This window comes from Loxodonta africana, chromosome 12, assembly GCF_030014295.1.
Source record: "Loxodonta africana isolate mLoxAfr1 chromosome 12, mLoxAfr1.hap2, whole genome shotgun sequence".
NCBI classification, from domain to species: domain Eukaryota; kingdom Metazoa; phylum Chordata; class Mammalia; order Proboscidea; family Elephantidae; genus Loxodonta; species Loxodonta africana.
In genome coordinates, this window is record NC_087353.1 from 46,383,922 (window position 1) to 46,400,892 (window position 16,971).

Consider the following 16,971-nt stretch of genomic DNA (forward strand, 5'->3'; position numbering starts at 1 on the left):
CAGTGGTCTCCTGCTCCCTCAGGGGTTCTCTGTTGTGTTCCCTGTCAGGGCAGTCATCGATTGTAGCCAGGCACCATCTGGTTCTTCTGGTCTCAGGCTGATGTAGTCTCTAGTTCATGTGGCCCTTTCTGTCTCTTGGGCTTGTAAATTACCTTGTGTCCTTGGTGTTCTTCATTCTCCTTTGCTCCAGGTGGGTTGAGATCAACTGATGCATCTTAGATGGCCGCTTGCCGGCGTTTAAGATCCCAGACGCCACTCTCCAAAGTGTGATGCAGAAAGTTTTCTTAATAGATTTTATTATGCCAATTGACTTAGATGTCCCCTGAAACCATGGTCCCAATACCACCGCCCCTTCTACGCTGGCCTTTGAACCATTCAGTTTATTCAGGAAACTTCTTTGCTTTTGGTTTAGTCCAGTTGTGCTGACCTTGCCTGTATTGTATGTTTTCCTCGTCACTTAAAGTAGTTCTTATCTACCATCTAGTTTGTGAATACCCCTCTCCCACCCTTCCTCCCTCCCCACTCTCGGAACCATCAAAGAATATGTTCTTCTCTGTTTAAACTATTTCCTGAGTTCTTATAATAGTGGTCTTATAGAATATTGGTCCTTTTTCAACTGACTAATTTCACTCAGCATGATGCCTTCCAAATTCCTCCATGTTATGAAATGTTTCACAGATTCTTCACTGTTCTTTATCAATTGGTCGTATTCCATTGTGTGAATATACCATAATTTATTTATGCATTCACCCGTTAATGGGCACCTTGGTTGCTTCCATCTTTTTGCTGTTGTAAACAGTGCTGCAGTGAACATGGGTGTGCATACATGTTTGTGTAAAGGCTCTTATTTCTCTAGGATATATTCCAGGGAGTGGGATTGCCAGATCATATGCTAGTTTTATTTCTAGCTTTTTAAGGAAGCGCCAAATCGATTTCCAAGGTGGTTGTACCATTTTACATTCCCACCAGCAGTGTATGTGTTTCAGTCTCTCCACAGTCTCTGCAACATTTATTATTTTGTGTTTTTTGGACTAATGCCAGACTTGTTGGAGTGAGATGGAATCTAACTCTAGTTTTGATTTGCATTTCTCTAATGGCTAATGATCGTGAGCATTTCCTCATGTATCTGTTAGCTACCTGAATGTCTTCTTTAGTGATGTGTCTGTTCATATCTTTTGCCCATTTTTTAATTGGATTATTTGTCCTTTTGTAGTTGAGTTTTTGCAGTATCATGTAGATTTTAGAGATCAGATGCTAATCGAATATGTCATAGCTAAAGACTTTTTCCCAGCCTGTAGGTAATCTTTTTACTCTTTTGGTGAAGTCTTTGGATGAGCATAGGTGTTTGAGTTTTAGGAGCTCTCAGTTTTTTTTTTTACCTAGTTTTTCTTCTGCATTGTTAGTAATGTTTTGTATACTGTTTATGCCATGTATTAGGGTTCCTAACTTTGTCCTTATTTTTTCTTCCATGATCTTTATCGTTTTAGATTTCACATTTAGGTCTTTGATCCATTTTAAGCACGGTTTTTTTGCATGGTGTGAGATATGGGTCTTGTTTCGTTCATTTGCAGGTGGATATCTAGTTATGCCAGCACCATTTGTTAAAAAGACTATATTTTCCCCATTTAACTGCTTTGGGGCCTTTGTCAAGTTATCAACTGTTCATATGTGGATAGATTTATGTCTGGATTCTCAATTCTGTTCCATGGGCCTATGTATCTGTTGTATCAGTACCAGGCTATGTTGACTACTGTGGTGGTATAATAGGTTCTAAAATCAGGTAGAGTAATGTCTCCCACTTTGTTCTTCTGTTTCAGTAATGCTTTACTTATGCAGGGCCTCTTTCCTTTCAGTATGAAATTGGTGATTTGTTTCTCCATCTCATTAACAAATGTCATTGGAATTTGGAATGAAATTGCATTAAATCTATAGATCTCTTTTGGTAGAATAGGTATTTTTATAATGTTAAGTCTTTCTATCCTTGAGCAAGGTATGTTTTTCCACTTATGTACGTCTCTTTTGGTTTCTTGCAGAAGTGTTTTGTAGTTCTCTTTGCATAAGTCTTTTAAATCTCTGGTAAGATTTATTCCTAAATATTTATCTTCTTGGGGGCTATTGTAAATGGTATTGATTTGGTGGTATCCTCTTCGATGTTCTTTTTGTTGGTGTAGATGAATCCAACTGATTTTTGTATGTTTATCTTGTATCCGGATGCCCTGCCGAACTCTTCTGTTAGTTTTAGAATCAGCTTTTGGTCTTGTCAATTCTTTTTTTGAATTGTTTTTCTGTTTTATATTTGATTTAGTTCAGCTCTAATTTTTATTATTTGTTTTCTTCTCGTGCCTGAGGGTTTCTTTTGTTGCTCTCTTTTTATTTATTCAAGTTGTAGGGATAATTCTTTGATTTTGGCCTTTTCTTCTTTTTGGATGTGTGTGTTTATTGATATAAATTAACCTCTGAGCACTGTTTCCTGTGTGTCCCAAAGGTTCTGATAGGAAGTGTTTTCTTTCTCATTGGATTCTATGAATTTCTTTATAATTAATGTCTTGTATAATCCTGTCTTTTTTGAGCAGGGAATTGTTAAGCTTTGAAGTGTTTGATTTCTTTTCCCTGCTTTTTTTGTTATTGATTTCCAATTTTATGGCATTATGGTCAGGGAAGATGCTTTGTAATATTTCAGTGTTTTGGATTCTGCTAAGGCTTGCTTTATGACCTAATATGTGGTCTATTCTAGAGAATATTCCATGTGCACTAGAAAAGAAGGTATACTTGGTTGCTGTTGGGTGGAGTGTTCTGTATATGTTTATGAGGTCTAGTTGATTGATTGTGGCATTTAGATCTTCCCTGTCTTTATTGAGCTTCTCTATGGGTGTCCTGCCCTTCTCCGAAAGTGGTGTGTTGAAGTTTGCTACTGTTATTGTGCTGCTGTCTGTCTCACTTTTCAATGCTGTTATTTTGTTTTTTGTATCTTGCAGCCCTGTCATTGGGTGCATAAATATTTAATATCGTTATATCTTCTTGGTATATTGTCCCTTTAATCATTATATAGTGTCCTTCCTTATCCTTTAAGATGGATTTAACTTTAAAGTCTCTTTTGTCAGAAATTAATATTGCCACTTCTGCACTTTTTTGATTGTTGTTTGCTTGATATATTTTTTTTCCATCCTTTAAGTTTTAGTTTGTTTGTGTCTCTAAGTCTAAGGTGTGTCTCTTGTAGGCAGCATATAGACAGATCATGGTTTTTAGTCCATTCTGCCAGTCTCTGTCTCTTTATTGGTGCTTTTACTCCATTTACATTCAGCGTAATTATGGATATATATGAATTTAGTGCTATCATTTTGATATCTGTTTTTGAGTTTCTTTTTCCCACTTAATTTTATGTGCTGCGTAGATTATGTTTATATATTTTTCTTTCCTCACATTTATTGTTGTTGATTTTGTTTTTGCTGAGTCTGTATTTTTTTCTTGTGTTTTATTTTGATGTGTAGGATAGTTTGCGTCTTTTTTGGTTACCTTATTATTTACCCTAGTTTTCTATATTTAAACCTAACTTTTATTTCTTTGCATCATCTTGTTTTCCTCTCCATATGGAAGATCTATGACATCATTTCTTAGTCCTTCTTTATTGTTTAAATGTTGTCTTCTTTTACAAAATAACATTGCTGTTTTACTGTTTTGAGTGTTTTTCTTACCTTAATTTACATTGCTGATTTCCCTTTTTGGGTTGAGTTCTGTTTGCTCTGTCCAGTGTTCTAGTCTTGGGTTGATACCTGATATTATTGATTTTCTAACCAAAGAACTCCCTTTAGTATTTCTTGTAGTTTTGGTTTGGTTTTTCCGAATTCCCTAAACTTTTGTTTATTTGGAAATGTCCTAATTTCACCTTCATATTTGAGAGACAGTATTGCTGGGTATATGATTCTTAGTTTGCATTTTTTTCAATTAATGCTTTATGTACGTCATCCCCTTGCCTTCTTGTGTGCATGGTTTCTTCCGAGTTGTCTGAATTTATTCTTATTGGCTCTCTCTTGGAGGTGACTTTTTGTTTATCCCTGGCTGGTCTTAAAATTCTCTCTTTATCTTTGGTTCTGGTAAGTTTGATTTTAATATGTCTTGGTGACTTTCATTTAAAATCTACGTTATGTGGAGTTTGATGAGCATTTTGGTTAGGTGTCTTCCCATCTTTCACGATACCAAGAAAGTTTTCTGCCAACAAAGCTTCAACAATTCTCTCTATTTTCTCTTATCCCCCCCTCTCCTGGTACTCCATTCACTCGTAGGTTATTTCTCTCGATAGAGTCCCGCGTGATTGTTAAGGTTTCTTCATTTTTTTTTTTAATTCTTTTATCTGATTTTTCTTTAAATATATTAGTACCACGTGCTTTATCTTTAAATTCAGAAATTCTGTCTTCCACTTGCTCGGTTCTGCTCCTCTGACTTTCTGTTGAGTTGTCTACTTCTGTAATTTTATTGTTAATCTTCTGAATTTCTGATTGCTGTCTATGGATTTTTCCATCTTATTAAATTTTTCATTATGTTCCTGAATGATCTTTTTAATTTCTTCAGTTGCTCTATCTGTGTGTTCCTTGGTTTGTTCTGCCTATTGTCTCATTTCCTTCCTGATGTCTTGAAGGGGTCTGTATTAGTGTTTTGTATTCCGCCTCTGGTAATTCCAGGAGTGCACTTTCGTCTAGAAGATCCCTTGATTCTTTGTTTTCAGAGCTTGTTGAGGTGATCATGGTCTGTTTCTTTATTTGACTTGATATTGACTGTTGTCTCTGAGACATGTATATGTTATTGTATTAGTTTATTTTATGTTTGCTTACTGTGTCGTAGCTTCTTTAATGGTTTTGTTTTGGTATGCCCAGATGGGTTGCTTGAGTGAGCTACCTTGATTATTTTCTCCTTTGTAGCTCTGACGTCCTTTCCCCAGATGGCCAGAGCTGTTATCAGGTGCCTGAGTCTAGGAGCCCATTCACTTTTCTTGTATGAATTCAGCTGAGGTGTCCAGGTAGCTGATCATCAAGTGTGTGGTACGGGCCCTTTCCTACAGTCTTAGAGGTGCAGGGGTGATTGTTGCAGGTACCAGTATCTGGTTACAGAAGGGTGTCACGCTCTGAACAAGGCAGGGGGCTGAGAACCGACCCCCAAGTGTCTCTGAGGAAAATGTGTCTCTGTTCCCTAGAGCGTACAGGTGGGTGGGTTATGCAGACAGACCACGGGCACCCAGTGTTTTTCGTTGTAAGAACTGGGAGGTACCAGTTATACTTGGACCCCTGACGTCGGTGACTGGGCTATCTGAGTGGAGCCACCAGTCCTTAGGTCCCTGATGTGGGTAGGTGAGGACCCTGTTTAATAGGCAAAGCAATGTCAATCATCAAATACTCACCTCTCCGCCGCACAGCTAAAACAATTGGAGCCTGCCAGCAAGGGCCTATTCCCCTGAAACAAGCCCACACGTCCATGCAGAGGGAAAAGGTATTCAAAGTCCACAGACCATTTATGCCTGGATAGGATCCACTTCCTCCCTGATCTCCACTGGTTAGTGGAGCTGACAAATTATCTTTTCCCCCAGTTGCGGACTTATTCCTTCTCCAATGCCAGGAGGATGGCTCTAGGTGCTCACTGGGACTGTCTCAGGCCTGGGGAAATCACCCGCTTTAGCTGGCTTGGGATGGGGCCAGGGCGCAGTAAAATATACGCACGTACTTAGCTTTTGCCGAAAGCGCCGTTCTCTGATTCCGTAGATGTGAGTAGGCTGTGTGGGCAGCTGCTTCTCCCTGAGGAAACTGCAGCGAAATGCTAGTTCCAGCCTGCCACCACTGCTCCTAGGAATGGTGCCTTAGGATTCCCTGCGATTCAGTTCTGGTAACTCCTCTCCGCTTCTGAACCGTCTCTTCCTCCCTGTGCTCCTCAGTTCGTTTTCTAAGTTTGACTTTGGTGTTCGGGGCTCCTAGCTTGTCATAAAGATACTTATTTCACTTGTTTTTTCAGGTCTTTGTTGTAACAGGTGTCTCTGGAAGCCTCTGTGTATTCCGACAACTTGGCTCCACCTCCTTCCCTGTCCTTTAAGGTTGTGCAGGCCATACCACAGGTAAACTTCCTTTACATTGGATCAGGGGTGGGGCCCTGAGCAAGAGTGTTACATCCTTCCCTAATCCTCTTTAACCACATGCAGAGCTAATGATTTATAACACATAGGAAAATCACAAAATGGAGGAAAACCACACAGTACTGGAAATCATTGCCTACCTATGTTGACACATATTCTGGGCGGACACAGTTCAATCCATGGTACTTTCCCCACGTGATTTATTGAAAAGAATGTTCTTTCCACATTCAGTTGTTCTTAGCCTTGTTATCACAGTTTAATTAACAATAAAATGTAAGGGAATATTTTGAACTGTCCATTCTCTTCCACTGTTCTATATATGTCTTTATGTAGGTACCGTATTATCTTAATTACTGTAGTGTTATAGTATTGAAATCTGGAAGTTTGAGTCCTCCAACTTTGTTCTTTCTCAAGATTGTTTTGGCTGTTCTGGTCCCTTGCCTTTCCATATGGATTTTAGTATCAGCTTTTCAGTTTCTGTAAAATGGTACCTGGAATTTTGATGGGAATTGCGTTGTTCTGTAGATAATCTGGTATGTTTTGCCATCTTGGATCCTTGCTGACACAGTGGTTCAGAGTTTGGCTGCTAACCAAAAGGTCAGCAGTTCGAATCTACCAGGCACTCCTTCGAAGCCCTGTGGGGTAGTTATACTCTGTCCTGTAGGGTCACTATGAGTCAGAATCAACTGAAAAGCCACAGGTTTTCATTGCCATCTTAATACTAAGTTTTCTGATCTATGAACATGGGATGCATTTTCGTTTATTTAGGTCCTTACTTTCTTCTAACAATGTTTATAATTTTCAGAGTATAAGTTTTACGCTTCTTTTGTTAAATTTATTTCTGACAACTTTACTATTTTTGATGCTGTTTTTCGTGGAATTTCTTAAGTTTTCATTTTTAGACTGTTTATTCAAGAATTTAGAAATATAATTCATTTTCATAGTTGATTTTTTTATCCTGCAACCTTACTGAACTTGTTAATTAATTTAATAGTCTTTATTTTTTAAATATTGTATGGTATTTTAAATGAAGGTCCACACAGCAGTTTTAGGTTTCCATTCAACAATTTCTACACAAGTTGTTCATTGACATTGGCTTCTTTCTTCACAATGCCTGAACCTTCTCATTATTTGTGTTCTGATTGTTCCATTTCCATACCCTGGTTTCCCTGCCCTGTTACATTCTCATCTTTGTTTTAAAGTAATTTTTGACTGTTTGGTCTCATATAAGTGATTTTTTAAAGGAGCACAGTACTTATGTGTGATATTCATTATTTTGTGAGCCAGTATGTTACTTAGCTACAAGGTGAACTTGGGTTAGTTTTTATTCAAGGTTTGAAAGGTACATCAGGGTGATGGTCTTGAAGAGTCCTCCAGTCTCAACCAGTCCAGTAAGTCTGTTTTTTGTTTTTAGAATTTTAGGTTCTATTCCAAAATTTTCACCCATTCTATCAGGGTCCATCCATTGTGGCCGTGATTGGAATTGTTGGTAGTGGTATCCAGGCGCCATCTAGTTCATCTGATCTCAGGGTAGACTGTTTGTCCCGTAGACTAGTTTCTTTTTGGTTTTTGGAAATCCCAATAAATTTTTTTTTTTTTTTGGGAAATATTATGTTTTAGGTGAAAGTTTCCATAGCAAATTAGGTTCTCATTTAACAGTTTTTATACAAAGCGTTCCATGACATTTGTTACATTTTTCACAATGTGACAACACTTTCATTATTTCCATTTGTAGTTTATTTCTGAGTCTTTGATTTTCTTCTTTCTCTTTTGCTCCGGACAGGTAGAGACCAATAGCTGTATCTTAGATGGCCGCTTGTAAGCTTTTAAGACCCCAAATATTAGTCACCGAACTAGGATGAAGAACATAAATTTGTGAATTATATTATGACAGTTGACCAAGATGTTCCATGAAACTGTGGTCCTTAACTCTTTAAACCCAGAAAATCAATCTTGTGAGGTGTTTGGTTATATCTAAGAGATATCTGTAACTGTGCCCCCTGTGTGCTTTATTTTGTCTATGAATATATGTGCATGTAGTCACATAGCTGCATGTACGTATGCACACACACACACATATATTTATACCTATACACATACATGTCTACATACATATAAGCCCTCACATATATTTTTTGGTTGTTTCAAAATTATATATGCCATAGCAATTATTAGTAGATCCTTTTTTCTTGTGTACATTTTAGTGACATTGTTTACCTTCCTCAAGCTGTGTACACTTCAAGTTCAATCAGTGTTAAACCTTTCCCATCACCAAAAATAACAAACGTCTACTATCTAGAGAATGAGTTCCCATGTTCGCTCCTCTCCATCCCTGGTAACCTTTATGAACGTTGTTGTTGTTAGGTGCCGTCAAGTTGGTTCCAACTCATAGCGACCCTGTGTACAACAGAACGAAACCCCGCTCGATCCTGCACCATCATTACAATCGTTGTTGTGCTTGAGCCCATTGTTCAAGCCACTGTGTCATTCCACCTCGTTGAGGGTCTTCGCCTTTCTGCTGACCCTGTACTCTGCCAAGCATGATGTCCTTCTCCAGAGACTGATCCCTCCTGACAACATGTCCAAAGTATGCAAGAGGCAGCCTTGCCATCCTTGCTTCTAAGGAGCCTTCTGGTTGTACTTCTTCCAAGACAGATTTATTCATTCTTCTGGCAGTCCGTGGTATATTCAATATTCTTTGCCAACACCACAGCTCAAAGGCATCAGTTCTTCTTCAGTCTTCCTTATTCATTGTCCAGCTTTCACGTGCATATGATGCGATTGAAAATACCATGGCTTGGGTCAGGTGCACCTTAGTCTTCAAGGTGACATCTTTGCTCTTCAACACTTTGAAGAGGTCCTTTGCAGCAGATTTCCCCAATGCAATGTGTCTTTTGATTTCTTGACTGCCGCTTCCATGGCTGTTGATTGTGGATCCAAGTAAAATGAAACCCTTGACAGCTTCAATCTTTTCTCCATTTATCATGATGTTGCTCATTGGTCCAGCTGTGAGGATTTTTGTTTTCTTTATGTTGAGGTGCAATCCATACTGAAGGCTGTGGTCTTTGATCTTCATTAGTAAGTGCTTCAGGTCCTCTTCACTTCCAGCAAGCAAGGTTGTGTCATCTGCATAATGGAGGTTGTTAGTGAGTCTTCCTCCAATCCTGATGCCCCGTTCTTCTTCATATAGTGCAGGTTCTCGGATTATTTGCTCAGCATACAGATTGAATAGGTATGGTGAAAGAATAAAACCCTGGTGCACACCTTTCCTGACTTTAAACCAATCAGTATCCCCTTGTTCTGTCTGAACAACTGCCTCTTGATCTATGTAAAGGTTCCTCATGAGCACAATTAAGTGTTCTGGAATTCCCATTCTTCGCAATGTTACCCGTAATTTGTTTTGAGCCACACAGTCAAATGCCTTTGCATAGTCAGTAAAACACAGGTAAACATCCTTCTGGTATTCTCTGCTTCCAGCCAGGATCCATCTGACATCAGCAATGATATCCCTGGTTTCATGCCCTCTTCTAAAACCAGCCTGAATTTCTGGCAGTTCTCTGTTGATATATTGCTGCAGCCGTTTTTGAATGATCTTCAGCAAAATTTTGCTTATGTATGATATTAATGATACCGTTCTATAATTTCCACATTCGGTTGGATCACCTTTCTTGGGAATAGGCATAAATATGGATCTCTTCCAGTCAGTTGGCCAGGAAGCTGTCTTCCATATTTCTTGGCGTACACGAGTGAGCATCTCCAGCATTGCATCTGTTTGTTGAAACATCTCAATTGATATTCCATCAGTTTCTGGAGCCTTGTTTTTCGGCAGTGCCTTCAGAGCAGCTTGGACTTCTTCCTTCAGTACCATCGGTTCCTGGTCATATGCCACCTCTTGAAATGGTTGAACATAGACTAATTCTTTTTGATATAATTACTGTGTGTATTTCTTCCATCTTGTTTTGATGCTTCCCGGCTCATTTAATATTTTCCCCATAGAATCCTTCACTATTGCAACTCGAGGCTTGAATTTTTTCTTCAGTTCTTTCAGCTTGAGAAACACCAAGCGTATTCTTCCCTTTTGGTTTTCCATTTCCAGGTCTTTGCACATGTCATTATAATACTTTACTTTGTCTTCTTGAGATGCCCTTTGAAATCTTCTGTTCAGTTCTTTTACTTCATCAATTCTTCCTTTTGCTTTAGCTGCTTGGCATTCGAGAGCAAGTTTCAGAGTCTCCTCCGATATCCATCTTGGTCTTTTCTTTCTTTCCTGTCTTTTCAGTGACCTCTTGCTTTCTTCATGTATGATGTCCTTTATGTCACTCCACAGCTTGTCCGGTCTTCAGTCACCAGTGTTCAATGCGTCAAATCTATTCTTCAGATGGTCTCTAAATTCAGGTGGGTTATACTCAAGGTCATATTTTGGCTCTCGTGGACTTGCTCTGATTTTCTTCGGTTTCAGCTTGAACTTGCATAGGAGCAATTGATGGTCTGTTCCACAGTTGGCCCCTGGCCTTGTTCTGACTGATGATATTGAGCTTGTCCATCATCTCTTTCCACAGATGTAGTCAATATGATTTCTGTGTGTTCCATCTGGCGAGGTCCATGTGTATAGTTGCTGTTTATGTTGGTGAAAGAAGGTATGTGCAATGAAGAAGTTGTTGGTCTTGCAAAATTCTGTCCTTTGATCCATGGGTGACTCTGCTGGTATCTGAGTACCGGTGGCATAGCTTCCAGCATCACAGCAACACGGAAGCCCCCACAGTGTGACAAACTGACAGACATGTGGGGGTTATGAACATTAGTTTTTGTATATTTATCTCTTCGTGTCATTTCATAAAAATGAGAACATACAGTATTTGTTTTTTTGTGATTGACTTACTTGGCCCAACATAACATCCTCCAGGTTCATCCATGTTCCAAGATGTTTGGGAAACTAATTTTTCTTTATCTCTGAGAAATATTTCATTTGTCTTCGTTATCTAGTACTGCTATAACAGAAATACCACAAGTGGGTAGCTTTAACAAAGAGAAGTTTATTCTCTCACAGTGTAGGAGGCTAGAAGTCTGAATTCAGGGCATCAGCTCCAGGGGAAGTCTTCTCTGTTGGCTCTGGAGGAAAGTCCTCATCATCGATCTTCCCCAGTGGAGGAGATTCTCAGCGCAGGAATGCTGGGCTCTTGTTTGTTGGTGATATGAAGTCCCTCATGTCTTTCTGCTCACTTCTTTCTTTTGTATCTCAAAAGAGATTTGCTAAAGACACAACCTAATCTTGTAGATTGAGTCCTGCCTCAATAACATAACTGCTGGTAGTCCTACCTCATCAACATCATAGAGATAGGATTTACAACGCATAGGAAAATCACATCAGATGGCAGAATGGTGGACAGTCACAGAATACTGGGAATCATGGCCTAGCCAAGTTCATATATATTTTGGGGGGACACAATTCAATCCGTAACAGCATTGTGTATATGTACCACATTTTACTTATCCATTCATCTGTTGATAGGTACTTAGGTTGTTTCCATAGTTTTAATGATCTTTTGGTGATGATTAACTTCTTAGGTTTTTTCCTTATTTGGTTATTTGTAGACACAGAGGACGGGGGAGATCCAGCTTTATTTCTTATTTTTAGTTTTACACTTCAAAGGAAATCTTCAATTCAATTGGAAATATTTCAGTATTCACTTATATTCATAAATTCTGTTTACAATTGTTAAGTTTTTTTAAATGCTCATTTGAACCCAGGTAATACATCGTTGGAGCTGAATTCCAAGAGACTTAATCAAAAACCCAAAATACCTTTTTTCCCACTTTTAAAAGTAATGTAAACAAACTGGAAACCCTGGTGGTGTAGTGGTTAAGTGGTACAGCTACTAACCAAGCAGTCGGCAGTTCGAATCCACCCAGCACTCCTTGGAAACTCTATGGGGCAGTTCTACTCTGTCCTATAGGGTTGCTATGAGTCGGAATCTACTTGCTGGCAGTGGGTTGTTTTTTTTTTTTGTATAAACAAACTAAACCTGTTTCCGTTGAGTTGATTCTGACTCGTAGTGACCCTATAGACAGAGTAGAACTGTCCCATAGGGTTTCCAAGGAGCAGCTGGTGGATTTGAACTGCTGACCTTTTGGTTAGTAGCCCTTAACCACTGTGCCACCAGGGCCCTTATAAATTTTAAACATTACAGAAATAAGGTAAAAAAACGAAAATTTCCTCTAATTTGACTAGGGCTTAGGGGTGAAATAAATGTAAGGAGCACATGCTGTTTGGTAAAAGAAAAGTTCATATTTTTACAGCATTGTTTGGGAATTAATACGTTAAAATGAATGCTTAATTCATACTGCTAGTTCTCAGTACTTTCTCTGTTCACAGACTTTTTCTGCATTAGATTGATTGTAATTCTAGATAAACCTATTATATCACATATTGTGTAAAGGTCTAGAGGAGCAATAAGTTATTCAGAGACAACATGAGATTCATGATTTTGAAAGAAGGATCTTAAAAGGTCATGTAATCTTCCTGGTTGCAAGCAATATCACAATTAATTATTGACACTTTTCTATTTTTAAAGCTGGTTGGAGAAGATGATTCCAAAGTAACTCTCTTTTGATATTTAATATTGTACTGCATCCTTTACTTCTTGCCCCTCTTTTATATCTCTCCTTCTTCTGTGTAGCCCACTTTCCCCTGGGAAAAAAAGTAAACTGGTGGTTTCTGTTGTATTGAGAAGGACTGTGGGAATGGCATCTTTGGCTCAGATTAACCATGTATATAGAAATCATTCTAGGGATAACTCATGGAAGTGGTAGCAATTTTGTTCCTTTTGTCATAGCCAAGAAAGACTAGTGATCTTGGGAAAAACCTTACTTATCCTCTGGAGTATTCCCATTATTGTCAATGCATTAACATAGTTTAAGAAGTGTATTGTTGTTGTTCAGTGTTGTCGAGTCATTTGACCCTGTGTACAATAGAACGAAACACTGCCCAGTTCTGTACCATCCTTACAGCCTTAGCTAGGTTTGAGCCTATTGGTGCAGCCCCTGTGTCGATCCATCTCGTTGAGGGTCTTCCTCATTTTCGCTGACCCTCTAGTTTACTAAGCATGATGTCCTCCTCCAGGGACTGGCCACTGCTTATAACATATCCAGAGTACTCCTGAGATAACATCTGGCCATCCTTGCTTCTAAGGAGCATTTTGGCTGTTCTTCCAAGACAGATTTGTTCATTCTTCTGGCAGTCCATGGTGTATTCAATATTCTTTGCCAGCACCATAATTCAGAAGCATTAATTCTTCTTCAGTCTTCCTTATTCATTATCCAGTGTTTACACACATATGAGGCCATTGAAAATACCATGGCTTGGGTCAGGCACACCGTAGTCCTCAAAATACCTTGGTGGGAAATTTTAAAGTGGTGGGGTGCTGGTGAAGCAGTGATTAAGAGCTCAGCTGCCAACCAAGAGGTTGGCAGTTTGAATCCACCATCTGCTCATTGGAAACCCTAAGGGAAAGTTCTCCTCTGTCCTGTGGGGTCTCTATGAGTCGGAATTGACTTGACAGCAATTTTTTTTTTTTTTAGTACAGCTATACAACTTGAGAATTATCAGGAGCCTGCAAGGAGTTATGATTAGAATATTTAAAAAAAAAAAAACGATTTTATTGAAAAACAGTATTCAAAATTATTTTATAGAAAGTTAGGAGAGTACATTTTTTTGAGAATTTTTTTTGGGGGGGTGCTGGGGACTTGGTGGAAACCCTGGTGGCGTAGTGGTTAGGTGCTACGGCTGCTAACCAAGAAGTCGGCAGTTCAAATCCGCCAGGTGCTCCTTGGGAACTCTATGGGGCAGTTCTACTCTGTCCTGTAGGGTTGCTATGAGCTGGAATTGACTCGACGGCAGTGGGTTTAGTTTGGTTTTTGGTTGGGGACTTGGCATTACTTTTATAAGCTTAACTAATTCTCAAATTTCTATCTGTTTACAAAAATCTTTATAGTATGTTACCAGCTTTCTGACATTGACTGTCATTTTTATTTGTTAGCTGTACATCGCCTAACAATGTTTTACACTTAATAAATGCTGATTTCACAGTTATTTTAAAAAAATAATTTATTTCAATTGGAAATGTGTATCATAGGATTAGAGGGAAGGAGGAAGAGATTGAGAGTGTATATTCAGGTGTTTATACATAAAATTGTGAAGTAATTAATGTTTGCTCTTCTAAGGCTAGTCTGCTATGCTCTACCTCCCTTTCTTTCACTAAAATTATATAAACTATCTTATACCCATAGATCTGGAACTTTCCGTTCCTCCCAAGGGAGCAGTTAGCTAATTTGATGAAGAAATCCATTAACTATCTGTTCCTAAGTTAATACCTTAAAACACTGTGTTCAGTCCTTTAAATGTAGTCACACAGACATCTTCTGTCTTCTCTTTTCAAATCCCCCCCATTTCACTCTTCAAACAAAAATACATTTTTAATTGTCGTTTAGTTTTTGTGACAAATTATACATTCACTGATGCCAAATACAAAAAAAATTAAACTCGGTAGTTTGAATTATTCCTGTATAGTTTTTCTCTTGGTAACTTTCTAGAAAACTGATTGCTTGAAGATATCTCATAGTGTTTTTCATGATGTATTTCATATTGTTATTTGAGTAGTGAAAAGAGCGCAGGCTTCTTCAGAGCCAGACAGATTGGATTTGTGTCCTATTCCACAGTGGCCTTCAGTGAAATCTTCAGGTCTCAGTTTCTTCATCTGTAATATGAGAATCAAGATACCAACTTTGGATGAGTATCAAGGATTAAATGTGTTGGGCTTAGGGAAATGGTATTTAGATACCTAAGTATGAAAGTATCATTAGCTTTCTAAAGGTAACTACATTTAAACAACTAACACGAATTTTAAATGCCCGTTAAATACTTAATTATGGTAATAAAACAGATTGTTGGTAGTATAAATTATTAAAAAGGTAGTCTTACAAAATTGCTAAACTTGGGGCTCCAATCAAAACTAAACCCATTTCTATCAAATCGTTTTCTACTGATAGCAACCCTATAGGACAGAGTAGAACTGCTCCATAGGGCTTCCAAGTCTTTACTGAAGCAGACTGCCACATCATTCTCCTATAAGCAGGCTGATGGTTTCTAACTGTTGACCTTTCGGTCAATAGCTGAATGCTTAACCACTGTACCACCAGGGCTCTGTAACTTGGGGTCAGGTCACTAAACGCTATTCTTAGAAAATGTTTACAATTTAACCTTTGATGTTGTCTTTTGACCATGGTTAGTAAATAGGGGCTATTCAAAGAAAGGATCTCTGGGTATGCAAATGGTTAATGTGCTGGGCTGCTAACCATAAGGTTAGAGGTTTGAGTTCGCCCAGAGGCAGCTTGGAAAAAAGGCCTGGTGATCTACTTCCAAAAAATTGGCCATCGAAAACGCTAGGAAGCACAGGTCTACTATGACACACAAGAGGTTGCTATGAATCAGAATTGACTTGATGGCAACTCTGGTGCTTGTTTTATTCAAGAAAGCACTGGTGCTCTGAAAAATGATAGGCTGCTTCAGCATGACAGCTGCCATTTTCATCTTAATGGTGTTGAATATATTTTTTATAATTCTTGCCAGGTATTTAAATGTTTTTATAATTGATGGAGAGAAGAAGGAACCAGGGAATTTTACTGTTTTTGAGGAAAGTGTTTACATTCAGACTAAAACGGCCTTATAAATGAAACATTTTAAAGTAACTAAAAAGGAAGAACACGCTCGGCATTTCTTAAGTTGAAAGAACCAAAGAAAAACTTCAAGCCTCGAGTTATAACTTTGAATGATTCTACCGGCAAAATACTGAAGTATGCAGGAAATCGTCAAAAGAAAATGGAAGGAATACAGCCATTTCAGAAAGTAGCATATGATCAAGAATTGATGGTATTGCAGGAAGAAGTCCAAACTGCACCAAAGGGGTTGGTGAAAAACAAGGCTCCAGGCACTGATGGAATACCAACTGAGATACTTCAACAATCGGATGCAGTTCTGGAGGTGTTTACTCATTTTTGCCAAGAGATTTGGAAGACAGCTACCTGGCCAACTGACTAGAAGAGATCCATATTTGTGCCCATTCCAAAGAAAGATGATGTGACAGAATGCTGAAATTATCGAACAGTATCATTAATATCACACACAAGTAAAATTTTGCTGAAGATTATTAAAAAATGGTTGCAGCAGTACATCGACAGTTAACTGCCAGAAATTCAAGCCAGATTCAGAAGAGGACATGGAACCAGCAATACCATTGCCGATTTCAGATCGATCCTGGCTGAAAGCAGAGAATACCAGAAGGATGTTTACCAGTGTTTTGTTGACTGTGCAAAGGCATTTGACTGTGTGGATCATAACAAATTATGGGTGACATCATGAAGAATGGGAATTCCAGAACACTTAATTGTGCTCATGCAGAACTTATACCTAAACCAAGAGGCATTCATTGGAACAGAACAAGGAGATACTACTGCATGGTTTAAAATCAGAATTGTGTGTCAGGGTTGTATTCTTTCACCATACTTACTCCATCTGTATGCTGAGCACATAATCCAAGAAGCTGGACTATATGAAGTAGACCAGAGCATTAGGATTGGAGGAAGACTCATTGACAGCCTGTGATAATGCAGATGACAGAGTCTTGCTAGTGGAAAGTGAAGAGGACTTGAAACATTGATGAAGATCAAAGACTACAGCTTTCAGTATGCATTACACCTTAACATAAAGAAAACACAATCCTCACAACTAGACCAGTAAACAACATTATGATAAACAGAGAAAAGATTGAAGTTGTCAAGGTTTTCATTTTACTTGGATCCACAAT

The 16,971-nt window shown here is 38.5% G+C and overlaps 1 protein-coding gene across 11 annotated transcripts in view; it reads left to right on the forward strand.

The window, feature by feature from the left end:
- LCLAT1 (lysocardiolipin acyltransferase 1) overlaps nucleotides 1–16,971 on the forward strand; it is a 438,576-nt gene that overhangs the window by 114,503 nt on the left and 307,102 nt on the right. Inside the window, exon 1 of one of the 11 annotated variants that reach the window (XM_064295189.1) lies at nucleotides 5,779–6,094. The exons of the other annotated variants lie outside the window; for them this stretch is intronic. The gene's annotated coding sequence lies outside the window, so the exon portion shown is untranslated. Of the gene's footprint in view, nucleotides 1–5,778; nucleotides 6,095–16,971 lie in introns of those variants that run through there. 11 annotated transcript variants of the gene reach the window in all.